The sequence below is a fragment of the Chamaea fasciata genome, unplaced genomic scaffold (genome assembly GCF_029207755.1).
Source record: "Chamaea fasciata isolate MVZ Bird 193981 ecotype frontalis unplaced genomic scaffold, bChaFas1.0.hap1 SCAF_6, whole genome shotgun sequence".
Lineage (NCBI taxonomy): Eukaryota > Metazoa > Chordata > Aves > Passeriformes > Sylviidae > Chamaea > Chamaea fasciata.
Window position 1 is genome coordinate 44,657,599 of NW_027094091.1, and position 17,958 is coordinate 44,675,556.

The following is a 17,958-nucleotide window of genomic DNA, read 5'->3' on the forward strand; positions in this document are numbered from 1 at the left end:
CAGAGTTAAACGAAGTTAGAGTATTTAATTTTGTTTAAATGGAAGGGAGTTTGTACTGATTAAGAAGGCTAGTCAGTGTGTATCTTTTTTTCTGTGCAGCCCCTTTCCCAAGTCATTTGGAAGTTATCGTACCAAGAACTGTGTGGCATATGAGGAAATGATGCATCCTCCCAGTCCTGTGGAATCTGAAGTGGCATGTGGTATTTCCATGTTCTCCTGTTGAAAGAGGGAGCAATGAGTCTGCTATGTCTCAGGCAGGCCTAGTGGAACAGGATTAACATGACTGGTGTGTATTTGGCTCAGCAAAAGAGAGTGGAACTTCTTCAGGGGGCAAGGTAAAACAAATCATTTCAATTGAGAAGCTGTTCCATAAAAATGAAACAGCTTTTTTTCCTGAACTCTTTCATTCTGAGGAAAAAAATTTCAAAAAGCTAATGCTTTCTTGTAAGCACTTCTCTTTTCTCTTACACAGAAGAAAATAAAGATTGAATTACTAGAATTTCCCATTCAATAGAAATGTTGATTTCTGCCTGCCTTCCTTTCCCTGCCACATAAGGCAGAAGATTATTCTTGAAACCAGTAATAAAGGACCAGAAATGGACCACTCAGTTACAGAGAAGAATGAGACAGTTGCATCAATATTGCCATTTAAACATGGATGCTGTCAAAGAGACGGTTTTTTTTAGAGGTCTGCTCCTGGAGTTCCTGGTTAGCCACTCATGCTGAAATGTTCATGCTGAAATTCCTGCCTCTGTTTGCTGTGCTGGGCATGTCTGAAAACTTTCAGCTTTTCATGCATGCAGTTAAAGGTGACTTACACCTATTTGAAATGCTGCTCAGAGGCATGGGTGCTGAGAGCTTTTCAGAAGCCTGAATTAAAAAGGTCCAAAAAACTTAATTTTGGCTTAGGAAAAGAGTTCTTAGTGGAGAGAATAAATTGAGGTAAGGATAAGATAATAGTGAACAGAATGGGTCATGTGCGGCAAAGAGCAATTCACTGAATTAATGCTTCCTTTGTCAGTGGGCATGTTTTGCAGGGTTGAGATCTAGAGAGGGCCAGAAATGTACTTCTTAGATCTAGAGCTGTTCCCTCTGCATATTAGAAGAAAGACAGTGTGGATAAGAAGCTGATGGATATGGGCTATCTCTTAAAGTAATGAGATCAGGAAAAGGCAGAAAGGAATTTGGCCCTGATCTGAAGTGGGCTTGACACAGAGCGGGGAATACAGCCAGAGGAAAGAATGATGCTTCTCCAAGTCCGAGGGTATCCCATATAGATGTGGTGGGGACAGAATACCCTCTCTGGTGCTGAGTTTGATAGCCATGAATATTGTGCTTGCCTAGCAAATGAGGTTTGTATGTTTTGTGGAAGACTTGTCAGCTCCTTTACTGTCATGGCCCATCTTCAGTGTCTGGGCATCCTACTCTTTGACTGAGCACAAGGCAGAGAGATGGAGACTGCAGTCAAGGTTTATTTGTTGTCTGCAGTGATGTATTGACTTCCTTGCAGGATATTTCAGTGTTTTTTTCTCCCTAGTGCAAATATGAACTCTGAAAGTTGTATGAATATACACCTCTTTCAGCATTGGTACAGGGAGTTTCTCCATTGATAAATCAGTCTTATGTTGCTCAGATACCTAAAGAGGTAGTATCTTAACACTGCAAGGTAATAACATTCTCCTGCTATAATTTCTCTAGCCCATTAGTTTGAAGAGTGATTTATACTTGGAGGAATTAAGAGAGTTGTCCAGCCCATACAGGATGCTGTGGCTAAAGTACAAATACATCTGTAATGCAGCTCTATATGGTGGTTTCTCATCATCCCTGAATGAGGTAGAGGTCAAATCAGGAGAGGTTCAGGACTTGCTTTGAGATCCCACTTTATATTGGGGATACTCCTGCTTAAAAATATTGAACAAAAATAACTGTTGTAAGTTATCTTGCATAAATAAATGAAAGAATGTGCAACAGCAGTGGCAGTATTGCAGGTGTACCAGATGTACTCAGGTGGCTATTTAGTCCAGTCACCCACCCTGAGCAGGGCCAACAGCACAGTCAGACCATGTTGCTCAGGACTTTTTTCAGCACAAGGGCAGATTCCTGCTCTGAGCAAGCTGTTTCAGTGCTCTATTATATCTCAAATGAAATCAAAAAATAGCCAAAAGGCAAAATCAATTCCTTGTTTGCCAGTTTTATTTTGTGGTTATGTATTTGTTTCTTTATGTAAACCAGACCCTTTCCCTATTCTTTGTATGTTTTTGTGACTTGAAGGGTGTCAAATCTCCTTATCTATCTCATTTTATTCACATTTTTTGGAACTGAAAAGTAGTGGAGGGAAAAAAAGCATAGGGAGGAAATTTCAGTTTCTTTCTTTTAAGCCCTTTTCTATCTGTGCAGAGGATAGAGCAGGACTGGAGATCACCTGCTGTTTCTGACATAATCCTTTGGGATTTGAAGATGTGAGAGTAGAGTCTATTTCTGATCTTTGTTGCTTTCAACAGAAAAGGCAGCTCTTGGAACTGAAGGACTGAAGTTCAATCCTTGATTGTACTGAAAAAGATGCAGTTTACTGTCTCATATCAAACTTATAGCCCTGCCCAGTTGCTGCTGAGGATGTAGGCAAGTGTATCTCCAGGAAACAATTGTGTTGTGGTAGAGTACTGTAGTATGGTGGTAAAAAAATGGACTTTTGAATTGCTAGGTTCCTTCTTCTGCACCAAAATGTTACTGCCTTGACTACCACCAGAACTGTGCTCAGCCACACCCACCTTTCACTGAGTGGGTATTTAAAATCCGCCTGTGTATGGGAAAGCTTTTATGCTGCTGCTGGACGAGGGAGGTGTCAGGAGGAGAGGTCAGGAAGGAATTTAGCCAGGTTCCCAAAGCTGAGCTGCCATAGACAATGCTAACACAAATAAGGAAGAAATCAAAACCAAGCAGTTGCATGCCAGCTTCTTGCACAGAAGGAGATGCAGTGGTGAGCAAACCAGTGTTTTCCAGGTGGGAAAAAAGACACTGATTGACAGGGAGAAATGTTACTTGATGGTTTGAGGGACAAGCAAGCAGAATAAATCCAAACCACTGCCTATTCATCAGAACAGGACAACATGGAAATTAATTTGTAGCTGGCATTTTCTAGTGATAGGTCTCTTTAAACTTAGTGATAATGCCTGCAATTTTTTCCAGACAACCAGAACAACTTTGCCTTTACCTCTGCTCTTTCTGCAATGTCTGTGTGAAGACTGGTGATGACAGGCAGACTGTTAATTTCAATCATCTGCCCAAGTGTGGCAGCAGTAATCAGAAATGGATGCTTAGAGTAAGGAGGCTAACAAAGCAGAAAGAGAAAATATTGGCAAGTATTAGCAAATATTTGTTAGTATCACTGCTGTCATACAGTGCAATGTGAGTTCCAGCCGGTGTCAGAGAAGGTTTAGAGCTGTGTTGGAACAAATCATAAAACTGTAATGGAAATTTTAGGTCCCCAGCTGTTTGGGGAACAGCTTGAACCTTCTGATAAGCTGAATTAAAGTGGGATTGGGGTGCCTGACATCTTAGATTCCTTGAAAAATCCCATCCTAAGAAGTTGCTTTCTGCTTGGCATCAATTCTGCAGGTAGTCTTGGGTGTGTTCTTCCACTGCTCTCACAGTAGGAGCTTTGCCACGTGCTCTGAATATGTCTCTGCTTTCATTCTACCAGCTTTATTTGTCAGGTTTGCTTTATATTCTGCAAATGCTGAATTGATTAATTTGGCAGATTTATGGATTTGCCTCACACCAGTTGTGGTTTAATATGGAAAATAAAGAAGTAGATTTCAAGTATCACATGTTCTAGTATCTCTGCCAGTACGAGTATATGGAGGGACAGAACAAATCTCAACTGATATCCATTTTTTATTGTCTGTCTGCTTAGTCAGTGGAGGCCAAAATATTTTTTTTTGGTTCACTCCAAAGCGACAATCTAAGTTCACAGACATTAAGTGTTGATTTATTTTACTAGATTCAGAGATACTCCTGGGAACTAAAGGCAGATCCTCTCATGCATTTAGCACCCAGTATTGGATAATTCCTTTATACATCATTGCTACATAAAAACCTTCTTAAGAACATGGGTTTGCCAGAAAGTGTTCTAAGGGGTTATAGGGGTTATTTCACTTTTGTGGTAGAAAAATTCAGAATTAACTTAATTTCTACTGTTTTGCTTTGGGCATGAAAATAGTGAGGTGTTATGCATTTCTCTCCTCTGTCCCCTGTACAAATGTGGATGTACAAGAAAAGAAAAGGCTTGTTCAAGATTTGGAAAAGATCCCTGCAGTGGAGCAGACTGGTTTCACAACAGCTTTCAGAGTTTCAAAAAAAAGATTGAGAATCTGTGCTTGTTTTGAAAACCAGGAACTTCTGGATGTTTTATGAAACTACATAGCATCAATAGCTGCACCTTCAACTTACAGGTCTTTCTAATAAGAAGAGAAAAGGTGACCCTAGATCCGAGAGGTCTTTCTTTGTCAAAAGGAAAAAAAGCTTCTGGAGGTATCTGGAATATGATGTGTATTTTGAAAAGAGTTCCTGGAAAAATATTTGTCTTAGCAATAAGTACTTCAACCAGCTCTCCATTATATTTAAGGGCAGATCTAGAAATTATTTCAGAAAAGATGTGATGTGTGTATCTTGCCCAGGTGAGTGTACTAAGAGAAACTATGCAGATAATGCAAATAATTAAATACACAAATTTGCTCTTGCAAATTACATTTCTGAGTTGCATCTGCAATCCTAATTTTATATGTTGGTTGAAAAGGATGATGACTTTGGAATATTTACATAGTGAGCTATGTTAATTGTCTCTCCTCAGATGCTGTAAGGTCAAATTTGGAGGTTGCAACTGAGACACTAACACCGAAATGCAGAACACCTAATATTTCATTACTGGGAGCTTCCTTGGTTCATCTAAACTAGGGTAAAATAACTACTTTAATTTGCTAGTGCAGTAAACCTGTTTTGCATTGGCATAAATTAGAATGTCAAGCGTGAAACAGTAAAGTGAGGATTAGAGATCTGTATTTCTACATGGAAATATAAAGCAAAAAATAATACTATGGTTGAATGTGGGGGTGACAGTAAGAGATTGTTCTCACACCAGGTTTTAATTAGGGGAGCATCAAGCCTGAGAAACTCAACTGAATTTTTCACTTTTGCTGTACTTCAGCAGAATTTCATCAGCCATGGCTTGTATGTGTAATGTATAATCCTGCTGTAGTTAAACCTCCAGTGCTAGAGGGGCTATCGTGAAGGACATATTCACAGTACATAGAAACATTTAAAAGTCCTTTGAATTAGAAGTGGGATGGAAGTTCTCATTTGCTGCTATAGGTTCCTGTAGTGATTATGAAATGTTTTCTTCTGCTTCTCCAAATCCCATCTTGTACCATTTAGTTTGGATTTTGGAAAACTCGTTGCTCTTCTGAACCTACCATCTGTCAGGTGGAACTGTCCTGTTTTTGCAAAAAAGGATTGCAAATTATTGAGAGTGCTTGAGAACTGTTTAAGCACCGTTGCTTATAGACTAAAGGAGTGCAGCTTTCTTTGGCCTCTGATGTTTGGACTCCTTTATGGATGAGGTGAACCTAAAGTATCTGTTGACACTCAATAAGTGATTGCTCAGAGAAAAGTTCCAAGGGATCTTCCTGAAATCAAAAGGAGCAATGGAACATTTGGGTGGATATCAGGGAAATGTCTCCTGCATAGAGCAATAACAAATTTTTGACACCTACACTGACTTCAATTTTAAGTGCCATGCTGCAGGGACAAAAATGCCTGGGGAGAATTTGCTATTTTGCTTAACTTTTCCACTTTTTTTTCCCACATTTCCCATGTCTCTGCACTGAATGCCATGGGTACCCAGTTTTTCAGCTGGGCTCCTTCCAGAACATAGGACATGAGATGCTTCAATCTTAGCCTTTGCTCAGGCATGGTTACTGGAAAGCACTGGATCCAATGCAAATGACCCTGCTGTTGCTCTGTTTTCTTCTACTGGTTTCATCTAAGAACCCTGAACACGTCACCATGTCCCTCCCCAGCTTCTGCATCTTTTTTGCTCATCAGGCATCCAGCAAAAAAAAGGCTACTGTAATTTTTTTCTCCTGGAGAACAGACACAGGGCTTTAGAAAACAGTCATCAGGTACAGAGCCTCGGGAGAAAGCTGTGAGAGGGGATTCTGACGAGCGAGACTGGTGCAGAGCAGGGACTACTCAGAATTGGATGGCCTGGGCAGAGACTAATAAGCCAGAGGTGAATTAGGGTGTGTGGTGAGTGGCTGTTACAGAAAAAGGATAACAGGGGAAAAAAGAGAGGAGCTGAACAAGTAGATATAATTGCTTGAGACCACCTCCTCTACACTGGATGGGAAATGTGGTTATGACAAAGAACCGGGAAGGAAAGCAGCTAATACAATACAGAAATGTGGAGAAAGAGCACTTAATTGTGCCCAAGGGTGTTCTTGAATCAGGGTTCTGCTGCTGCTAAAGTGTGAGACAACTGGATTTATCACTATTTACTATTAATCAATTTCTCTTTACTATTAATCTCTATTTACTAAATCTATTTACTGTTTGTCTGTCACCTTTCCTTCACTCAAAGAAATGTGTAAAGAATAAGCCTAGACTTAAGCAGAACCACGGAGATATTATTTGAGATAGTCACAGTCCAAGTCATTAGCTTCTTGAGCAGCTTTGAGGTAGAAGGCCTCTCCTGAAACCATCTTATGAATCTGTTCACCTTCCCAGACTTCTAGTTTTGTTTGCACAGTAAACTAAATTAGTTTATTAAACGAAGTAGTCATAAACAGAAGCTAAATTAAAACTGATCTCGGGTGATATTCTTAGTGGACCTGGCCTCCCGAGGCAATGTGCTGTGAAGAAGCCTGCCATTTTTCAGATGCATTGCGGCAGCTTCACGCTTCGCATGACAAAGACCTGCTATCAGCCACAGCTTCAACCTGCCCCTGTGAGAGGTTAATGGAGCTAATCAGGGTGCGGGGGAGAAGAAAGAGTGGGTGGGTGGGTTGCCTAACAACGAAGGGTAAGGCGCAAGGAGAAGCTTTTTTAGTTTGTTTGTTTGGAGGGATTCTCAACATTGCTCATCGATCTCTGTTTCCTTAAAATCAGGGATAAAACTTCCAGTGATTGCCTGCCCTTCTGAGTTTTAGTATGCAGCCCACCTGCACACAGCCCTTTCTTCTGCAGGAGCTGGCTTTACAGTCTGTCTTGATTAGATGCTGTAGCTTTGGCATTTTTTCAGATTCTTCTGATACCCATCTTGTCAAATCTGTCAATTCTTTCTTAAAATACTAACAAAACAAGGAAGACAAGGTAATGTGCTAGCCTGGTATTTAAAGCTTTCTTTGTTTTGATTTGCTATTACCTCTTATTTTTCTCCCTATGAGGGACACAAAAGAGAAAGAATAGATACCAGATCAACAATCAAATTACAATGCTTGCTTTTTAGCAGTCCATGCTGTCATGATTCACTGTAATCAACTGCCGGTGCTCCAGGTGCAGGAAAGGAATTGAGATAACTTGATAAAGCACCTCTACTGAATTCAGGCTTCATCTGGCCCAAGCTTTTGCTTTGTTAATATTTCAGGTTGTACAAGGATGTATCCTTCTTAAAAGAGATCAGTTGGGGATGAATTCTCATGGCTTCAGTTTTGTCATAAAAGTGTGTAATCTTAGTACAGTTGTTCCACTGAGAGGCTTCAAATTAAGGATTTGTCATTTTTCACTCTTCTTGGGAATAATGTATAATTTATCTGACTCTGGGAGAGCATAATCAGCAAAGGAATAATATTAAAGAACAGAAGTATGGTCTTCCATGTTATTGTTGACTGTGTGAATTTGTAGAGGAGCCTTGGGTGAGGTCAGACCATGCACACAGTGTTTGTCCTGATCATGTGTTGTGGTGGTGGAAGTGAAATGCAGATGTAAAGACTGGGTGAGAAAGCTGCAGTGGCTCTGGGTGGCTGAGTGACTAGGACTGGGTATATATTTGTACATGAAAAATGCCTTCTTTTGCACAAGGGCAAACAGCAGTGAAACAGTGATAGGACTTGCTCCCAGCAGTTGTGTTAATATAAGGGCTCAGTCCTGATGAATCCATAAAAGCTCCTTGGTTTCTGAACTCTACACCTCTTTAGGTGGCTGAGGGTTTGTGTTATCTCCTTTCTAGAACATGTGTTTTATGGAGAGAGAAATGAAGGGCCTCACCTGGCTTCTCTTTACCTGAATGGGGCGGCTGCATACAAAATTTCCCTTCTTTTTCATCGTCCCTCCTGAAGTGTGGGTGTATGCAGGGATGTACTAGGAGTGAAAAGCTTGTGGTGGCTTGTTCTCTGGCTGGGAAGTGGAATAGGTTTTACAGCTGGGATGACATTTCTGTGCTTGTGTGAAAGAAGCAGCGTAGCTTTAAGAGCCCATGAGCCCCGATTAAGTGTCTTATTTTTTATATACATCATAAATAAAACTTCAAAGCTTTGAAAGTGAGGAATGGGGATGAGAGCACATTCTCCCATTCACTGGAAGTGTTTTTGCCTGCCAGAACCATTTACTAAATCTGCTAAACAGCTTTGTTAAGGTGTTTATCCCACCAAGACAGTTCATAGCTGTGGGCATTCAGGGATATAGAAACGAATTCAGGCTATGCCAAGCATACAGGACAGTGTTTCTGAGCCTGACACAATATAGTGGCTCATCTGCATAATCCCTCCATCCTGCTTGAGATGGAGAATGGAAAAGCAGTAGATACTGTATGTCAACCCTGACAGCTTTATTATAACTAGAGAGTCTGTTCTTCTGGTCTTGCTACTTTCTTCTTGCCAGCATTCAGACTGTAGAGAGCGGGCTGCATTGGCCCCTTTAAAGAGCTGGAAAAACCTGGAAGGGTAGCAAGGATGCAGAGGTTTCACTTTATACTCTCCCTCACTGTATCTGAAGATGCTGCAGACTGTCACTTTGCAGATACATTGAAGAGAGAATATGTGGCTGTGTGGACTGGCCTGTGTAAGGCAGAGTGCACAGTGGGTGAGCAGAGGAAGGCAGGGGCAGGCTTCCAAACCTGCCAGGTCTTATTTAGGCAGGCCCATAAAGTGGCTAGATTTTCAATAGGCTACTGCTCTCAGCAGGAGTTGCTGGGTGCTGAGCCCTTCTGAAAATTTGGCTTCTTGACAGTATGAAGCATCACTTAATTGGAAAGATTTCTTTCAGCACCCTGTGAATAATCCGTTCTGTTTGAGTGTAAATAATAACTCTAATATTTCCTTTTTGGCTTTTGTGGAATATCATGGGGTTTTTTTCCCCAAAAAAGCAAAGAGAGACTCTATTTATTGAAGTTGGGTGAATAATTTTCAATGAATAATTTATTCAGGGAATCAAATTTGTTTCTGCTTGCAAAAGTCTTCCCTCTTCAATTACTTACTCAAATGCATGTGACAAAGTTTTTACTGGCTCTCTCTTCGTCTCCTCACATCCCCCATACATCCCTTCTCACGGGCTTGGGACAAGTTCAGTTTGGGACCTTGTTGCTCCAACAGGTCAAGTAATGTGGCAGCAGCTTCTTGGACAGATAATCATGTGCAGCTGTCATGCAGGCATTTAAAATGGTGTTGGTTCTAATAAGCACTTTGGGGCAATAGGAATCAATTGTTCATGCTTTCCAGAAAGTACCAGGTGACAAACCCTATGAAAGTGCTCCTCTGTTGTGCAATAATGTTATGTCCACTGGGCAGAATGTTTATACAATCCCACTGAGAGTTGCTCAGCACCTGAATGCAGACAGTAGATTCAGCAGATAGCTCATTTGTTTTGGAGGTATTTGTCCTGGTGCTGTAGCTGGATATCCAAATCAAGGCTTGCAGGTACCCGTATCCACACTATTCCCAGCTTGCTACATGTCCTTATCCCTGGTTTCTTTGTGTTGGTGTGTGGCTCCTCTACGTAGATTGTAAAACTTTCACAGCAGGGACTCTCCCTTACCCAGTAAATCTGCAGAAGGCAGAGCAATGAGATGGAGTGACTTCTGTGTCCTGCTTCTTGATGGCCTGACAGCAGGATGCAGTCCTGTGGACTTCAGGTTCACAATCAAACTTAACAATATTTCCAACTTCTTTAATTTCACTGAACTACTTAGTGCTCCTAAGTGCACTCCTTAAAGTGCAAGGTGTTTAGTGGCAGAATTAGTTGAAAGACTGAGGTGAGATACTTTGTAGAGATAATCCACACCTCCTACCGTAGCTGGCAAAAGGGAAATCTCCATCAGAGGCTGGCATGGAACTGGCAGACTGACTGAGTCTTCTGGGGCACCCTCCAGCAGCCTGATCACTTGAATAATTTTGGCACCTAACTCAAGAGCATAAAATGAGGTGGTGTGAACATGTGTGTTAAATGTAATCTCAAGAAAAGTGATTGGAAGTCCATACCAAATTTCTTTCCTGTGGTATGAAGGCTTTTAAGAGGCAATTGAGTCATGGCTGGTCAAAGACTGAGCTATCTGATACTGATGTACAGGTTCTGTCTGCATTTGTATGTGCTCAGTACAGCACTGTCCCAGATTTCAGGGCATCTATGCAGTTAATGTTGCCACTGTGTCTCTAGCACAGATGAAAATCAAATTAGCCAGAGTGTAAAGGCTCTGTGGACACCTGGAGAATATCTTAAATTTGTCTAAATTTTTAAACAAAATTTAAGCCTTACAGAAGTTATGTCAAGGTTAATTTGCTTTAGTGTTCTTTCGTCTGCTTGAACCAGTTGCCTGCTCTCATCCATCTGTGCTGTCTTACTGCTGGCAGGAGACAGGGTGCTCTTGAGGATCACTCTCCTCCAGGGGCCATTTCTGGGACTGCAGGAACTGAGAAAGACTCTTAATCTGCATTTACTGCAGCACCCCTGGATCTGCAACACTTTTCTTTTATAGACAAATCTTTGTCAGAGAAACTAAGCAATGAACTTTATGCACGCATCTTCCATAAATTACTGCTAACTAAATCAATAGCAAGCCTTGTCTGCTGCTCTCAGTTTATTTCCTTCTCTCTCTGTGTGAGCAAATGCCAACAGACCTGCTAACTGCACAAATGGCACAGAGCAGTGCAGGATGTCCCTAGAATGAAAGCCATGAGCAACTTGGCCAGCGTGGCCGTCAATGGGTGAGATCAGCCTTGTAGTGAGAGGAGAGCATGAGAAGGGCATTCTGGAAGATGCTGGATCAGATGATGTGTCTCACCATGGTTCATGTACCCATATACTCCAAAGCAGTGTGCCCTTTAATTCTCCTCTCAAATTGTTACAAAGGATTCAATTTGAACAAAGAACTACCGTGTACACAAAGTGAGAGAATAAATGTAAATAAGGCATCCAATGTTGCTCTTGAAATTTCCTTTTGAATTTTGCATTGTGACTGGCTGGGATCAAAGTCCTTCATGTGCTTTGCCTGTTAGCAGAAGTCTTGTGGAGGCTGAAGCAGTGGCTTGTGTCTGGCCAAATGGCTCTGCCCATCCTCTTAGCCAGACCAGACTCCATGCCTGTGCACTGAGGCTGTCAATCTTTCCCTAAATTCCAGCAGAATTATGAGTTAGATGCTTCTCTTACATGAAGAGTGTTTTGACTCAGAAGTGTTGAGACCCCTGTAAGAGGGAATGCTGTTGATCTAAAATCATCACATTTCACAGAAGATAACTTATGACATGTTAGATATGCCTTTGGGGGAAAAAATGAAAAGGAAAGTAATTCCTGAGGGAGAAAGATAATATCTGATAAGTGAAAATAGTCTTACGTTGGGGAAAATCTATGGTAAAACATGAAAGTATGTTCTTGTGAAATAATTTTGTAGGATTTTTTAAAATAATTTTTCCACATTTCACCCCCTTGCGTATTTTCCTGTATAAGGGATTGTTAGTGTTTATAAAATGTTGTAATTGAATTGCTTGCTATGTCTTTTCAAGCTGTTTCAAATAATTTATAGAGAGAAAGGTGCCTTTCTAAACATTGCATATGCAGGAAGTGAAAAATGTCTAGTCAGAGATACCAAAGTCAACATAGTAAGCTTAAAAATCATGGCAGAAACCTGATTCTAATCAGATAAAATGCTGCTTGGATTCCCCCATAAACTAAGCCCCAAGGGTGCAAACTACATTTTTATGAGATGGTTCCCCAAACACCAGTTTTGTAACAGCATATAATCTAAATGTGCATTTCCGCAGACTTTCTGCAGCAATTTCTGTAAGGCTTATTGTATCACACAGATACAATACTAAAACCAACATTTTAGTTAGAAAGTACTCACTGGGCAGCAAAAGAGAAAGGGGCCTGTGGGAAATTCTATTTATTTGCATTTGGTGTTTGCATTTCTTGCTGTAAATGTTAAATACATGCCTCCTGTTTCAGATTGCACGAGCCCTTCATTTGGGTTTTCCAGCTCCATCTGTAGTCAACAGAATACAAAAAGAGCAGAGGCAATGCTCTGGCTATTGTAATAGCTAAATCAATTTTTGTTGTCATTTTTACACACACATTTCACAGGTGCATAAAATTAGGTGCCAGGTTCTCTGCCAGCAGTATTTGGTGATAGGTAGTTGTGGAGCTTTGGGGGCTATCAGGTATGAGGAAGTTGTCCATGGAAAAAGCTATTGAACAAAATGAACCAACAGCACGAAACACTCTTGCTGCCCCAGGCAAGAAAATGGCTTGAAGTTGAAAGAGACTTTTTTTTTTAAAGTTAAAATCGTGGGGGAACTGCTCGATGGAGCAGCCCAGGATTGTGAGTAATTTAGTTAAAACCCCAAACCCGTGTTGCATAAATTAATAATGCTGTCCAGTGCAGTGCAGAGCATTGAATGTTGTGTTGGTACCTGAACCAGCAGAAGGTGAACACAGGTTATTGTCTCTCTGGTCTGGGATATGCACCTGATATAGGCTTTAAAAGAAAGCCAGTGCTTTATTTAAAGCAACAAAATTCTTGACTCTGGCATGGAAATAAGAGGAGAATGATAACGAGATTTACAAGGCATCAAAAACCTGAGAAATTCTTGGCTAACGTTCATAAATTTTCTCATGGGCACTCTGTATATGCCTGCACTAGACAGAATTTTAAAAATTATTTCCAGTATTTCTGAGACCAAAAGATTCAAAGAAATCTTCCCCTCATCTTGCAATTAATTTAAATATAATCAGCAAAAAGCCCAAGCCAAAAAATAATTAAGCAAAAGGAGATCGAAATCTCTTGCAGAATTGGTTCTGCCAGAAATATATTTGTTGTAATATCCCACTAGTGGCCAGTAAAGAAATGGAAAGTGAAAACCATGCCAGTATTACATATTCACAGCTCTGCCTACTCTGTTCTAAGTGCCCAGAAGCATGAAGGCCTGAAACAACAACATTTTTAACATTAAGCTAACTCTTGCTATGTGGAAGTGGAAGATGCGCTAGATCCAGGATATATATAGCCCTTCTGCTACAGAAGGTTGGTTTCTAATTATCAAACTTGTAGGGCAGGCAGCAGGAAACCTCTGATGCTGATAAAAAGACTGACCCTTCGTGTGTTTCTAGTGATTTTGGTGCCTGGTTGTCCCAAATATAAGAACAAATAGAGAACAAGTCCTCTGCATTACAGTGCTACAGGTGCAATGTACATCTGTTACTTCAAGTGAAAACCAACATATGATTTTTGGCTTGCCAAGGGTTGGGAGAGGCACAGCAAACAGCAGGGTATTCTGGATAGGTCTGAGATTGTCACAAGACCTGGCATGGTCCATCAAGTATGAGAAGCAAAGCCTCTGCAGTGGGAACTCCAGAGTAGTGGTGGTTGAGGTGAGTGGTCCTGCTCGCCCGTGGATGAGTCAGGATTTCCTGTAGTAATATCCAAGAGTGAAATTTGTTTATTCACTGCACCATCAGGGCTCTGAATGAGCTATTACAGTCTATAAGGCAAATATGTATTTATTTAGACAATTTTTTAAAAATTGATTTTTGATCCAGTACGTGGTAAAAGCTCCTAAGGAACCAGCTATGTAAATCCTTCTTTAGCTGTATAAATACTCTTTTTATTCTCTCTGTAGTTAACTTTCATGTGATGGCACGAAGGATGAATGATGATTAGCTGGAATCAGTGCTGGAGAAAGAGGGAGAACAGGGAAATGGATTCTTTATTTATATTTTCTTATGAGGCTTCAGTTATTAAACACTTTACAAGCAGGAAAATAATCAGTAGCCTTTCCTTGTAATGGTATTTATCCTGGCTCTGCCATTCAGGTTGGCCGAGTCATATCACCTCCATTTCCTCACCTGTACAACAGGAATAAAAGTATTGACCTTCTTAATAATATCTCTCAGAGATGGAAAGAGAGGAGGTGTTCTGTGAGATTTGCATAATTATTGTTAACTTCAAGCTCTGAGCAGTTCTCTTGGAGCCGATGGGAATGCCCTCATGTGGAGCTAGTTACAGAACAGGGAGCCACTGATGGCTGCAAATAGTGGAAAACTGGCCTTCTGATGGATCATAAGTCTGCTTCTGGAAAACTGTTTTTGCTTTCCATATGGGCTGGGACTTTCAGCGATGCTTTAACAAGTTATATGCCTGGGAGTTGGATGCATAACTCTTTCAACGTTTTTGAAAGTCCTTGCAAGGAAGCAGGGGGTTGCTGTTCAAATTGCAATCTAAAATTATGAACAAGCATATGCCAAAAAAAAAAAAAAAGGAAATTGTAGAAGGAAGGGAGGAAAATCTTAAGTTATTTTGGAAATGGAAATTTTACTAGAAATTGAAGTGAAGATTCAAAAAACCACTCTCAGTAGAAAAGAAATTCTGGGTTTGCTATTCTAATGTGAATATAAATATTTTATATGAAAATGGACCCTGCAGGGTGGGGGTGAAATTCTGAAGTACAAAGCACATGGAAATATTCATGATTCTTTTTTAGTTGAGTCAGTCCTCAATTTCTGTTTGGATGGATTGAAATACCAAAATAAGTAACTTGATTTTCGATACTGGTTTGAGCAGTCTTCATTAAAGAGAAAACAAGTGACTGTTGCCACCTACTTTGGAAAAAAAACTTGGCCACTTCTTTTCATTGATGCCACTTACTTTCTTTTAGTTATGTTAGTTCCAGAGAATCCTCTCACTTGAGTCATAATTTCTCTTCCTTCTCTTCCAATTTAAATGGGTAATATCCATATGCAAATTTGCTAGAAAGGTCTCTTGGCAAATACAGGGGGAAAAAAAAATCCAGCAAAACTTCTTAGCAACAGCTGGGAAAAACATCAAGAAAGAATCTTTCTTCTTCAGCCTTGGAAACATGTTGGCATTCATACCTCTGCTCAGTGCTCTGCTGGAGCTGTGTGCTTGTTAGTGCTGTTAGATGGCAGACAAACTCCGCTGGTTCAGTATATGTGCTTGTCCCACATTCTTTGTTCATATTTTAATCCAAAATTCTCCATAGGTGCATGCTAAAGTACTAATCCAAAGCACAGGAAAGTTAGTCCTTGCTGTCATCTTGCATATCTTTACTTATACCCCCTTCCCTCAATGCTCCTAAATCCTTATGCTACATCCCTCTGATAAAGGCATTGAACTGATTCAGAATGTCTTTGTGCTTAATATTTCAAATGCCTGCTACCTGTGTATGGTCTAGTCAGTGAAGAAGTCCTTCAGTCTTTTTTGGGAACTGCTGCCGACAGTGGTTTGTGTTTGCAGGCATGTGATACCCTGTTCTTTATTTACTCTTGACATCAGTGTGGTGTAGGGACATCGAGGGGTTTATCACTAGAATCAGGCTGCAGTGAGGACAACCATGGCAGGACTTTTTCCAGCCTGACATACGAATAGTGTGCTCCTCTTTTATGCAGAAAAGCCCAGGAAGATGGCCCACATAATTACTGGAAATCAGCAATCTGTCTCCTGTCATTCAATTTAACCCATGTAAACTTACCATGTGCAATGGATACAATCCGTGGGTGTGATTTCAGAGAAGGAATGGTCCATCTGGTTTATGCAAATGCTGCTTTAAAGGAGGATGACTGACAGTTTTTTCCAGGCACAGAGTGCAGCAGACAGGCTGGAAGCTGGTTACTTACCAACTTGGATACAAAAGATCTCTGTATTAAGCATGCTGTCAAAGTAATGGAAGCTGATATTAGGAAAAGCAGGCAAATAGGCAGTGTAGCTGAGCAGGCAAGCCAGAGCTCAGCTATTTGTAATATGAGGTGACTCACATGGAGGAAGAAAGGCTCCTTCTCTGGATGGACAGTAATTTTTTGTAGATAGCTCTAAATTTGTAAAACCTGCAGTAGCACTTGAGGATGTCCCTTACAGCAGAAGTGATCCAAAGGGGTCACAAAAATGAAGAGTGATCATCAGTACAGCTGCATCCTCATTTCCTCTCCTGAATATGGTGCTCCTCTTCTGATCTAGCTGTTCCAGTATTTCATTTCAAAATAATTAAAAGACAATCACACCTGTTTTTCTTATTCAAAGTTCAAAAACCTACTGCTAAGTATGTTGTCTTGCGTACTTGTCTGCCTAATTTGTACTTAGAAATACTTTATTCTTCTTTCCCTCTTTGAGATTTCAGATTACTGATCTGGAGAAAATGGGCAGTTTGCCTTTACATTATATGAATAGCAGAATAAGACCCTGTCATTGATGAAAGTACTATATTTATGACTCATTATAATCCATTCATTGCTTCACAGACCCAGAGCCCTCCAGGGAATACCACAAACCCACATAATTTTCCCAAGTGCTCCATTTCACACTTGGATCTTTGGTTTAGCTGACAGAAATGAAAAAGGAAGAAAAAGGTGCAGGAAGGCAGGGAGTCTGTGCAACTGTGCATGTACAGCTGCTCAGCAGGATAGCAGGAATTTCAATTCAGAGCATCCCTGTCGTGCTCCTGATCCCCATTCCTTCTGATGCTGTAACAACCATGAGGGGGTTCAGCTCTTCAGGAGCTGACAGAGGCCATCATGCCTTTAATGGTTGCAGGCACACTGCAGTAGGCAAGAGCTGGCACCACAAACCTTGTTGAAACAGGCTAACAGAGTGGCTTTATGGATCGTTACACATTGGGATGCCATCCAGAGGGACCTGAACAAGCTCGAGAAATGGGCCCATGTGCACCTCATGGCACTGAACAGGGCCAAGTCCAGGGTGCAGCTCCTGGGCTGAGACAGCCCTCAGTACCCACACGGGCTGGGGGATGAACAGATCAAGAGCTGCTCTGCTGAGAAGGAGTTGGAGGTGCTGAGGGATGAAAACCTAGTCATGATCCAACAGCATGCACTTCTAGCCCAGAAAGCCAATCATATCCTGGGCTGCACCAAAAGCAGTGTGGCCAGCACGGTGAGAGAGGGGATTCTGCCCCTTTGCTTTGGTGAGACCCCACTGGAGTGCTGCATCCAGCTTTGGGGCCCCCAACACAAGAATGGCATGGACACCTAGGGATTGAGTCCAGAGGAGGGCCACATAGATGATCAGAGAGCTGGAGCACCTCTCCTATAAGGAAAGGCTGAAAGGGTTGGGGTTACTCAGTCTGGAAAAGAGAATGTTCCAGGAAGACCTTAGAGCAGCCTTTCAGTACCTACAGGGGGCATACAAGAAAGCTGTCAAACTTTTTGCAAAGTTGTGTAATAGTGATAGGACAAGGGGTAGCAGCTTTAAGCTGAAAGAGTATAGATTCAGGCTGGAAATCAAGAAGAAATTTTTTACAATGAGGGGGGTGTAAGGCACTGGAATATGTTGCCAAAAGAGGGAGTGGATGCCCCATCCCTGGAAGTGTTCAAGATCAGGCTGGATGAGGTTCTGAGCAAACTGCTTTAGTTGAAGGTGTTCCTGTTCATTGTGAGAGGATTGAGTTAGATGATCTTTAAAGGTCCCTTCCAACTCAAACCATTCTTTGATCTTGCTGCAGAAAGGAACTCAAA

General features: G+C 41.1%; 1 long non-coding RNA gene across 3 annotated transcripts in view; it reads left to right on the forward strand.

Annotated features, from left to right (window-relative positions):
- The window catches only part of LOC136291272 (uncharacterized), a 50,284-nt gene that overhangs the window by 27,122 nt on the left and 5,204 nt on the right, over window positions 1-17,958 (forward strand). For 2 of the 3 annotated variants that reach the window (XR_010721472.1, XR_010721473.1), the window contains one exon: window positions 100-498. The exons of the other annotated variant lie outside the window; for it this stretch is intronic. This is a non-coding gene — a long non-coding RNA (uncharacterized lncRNA). Of the gene's footprint in view, window positions 1-99; window positions 499-17,958 lie in introns of those variants that run through there. 3 annotated transcript variants of the gene reach the window in all.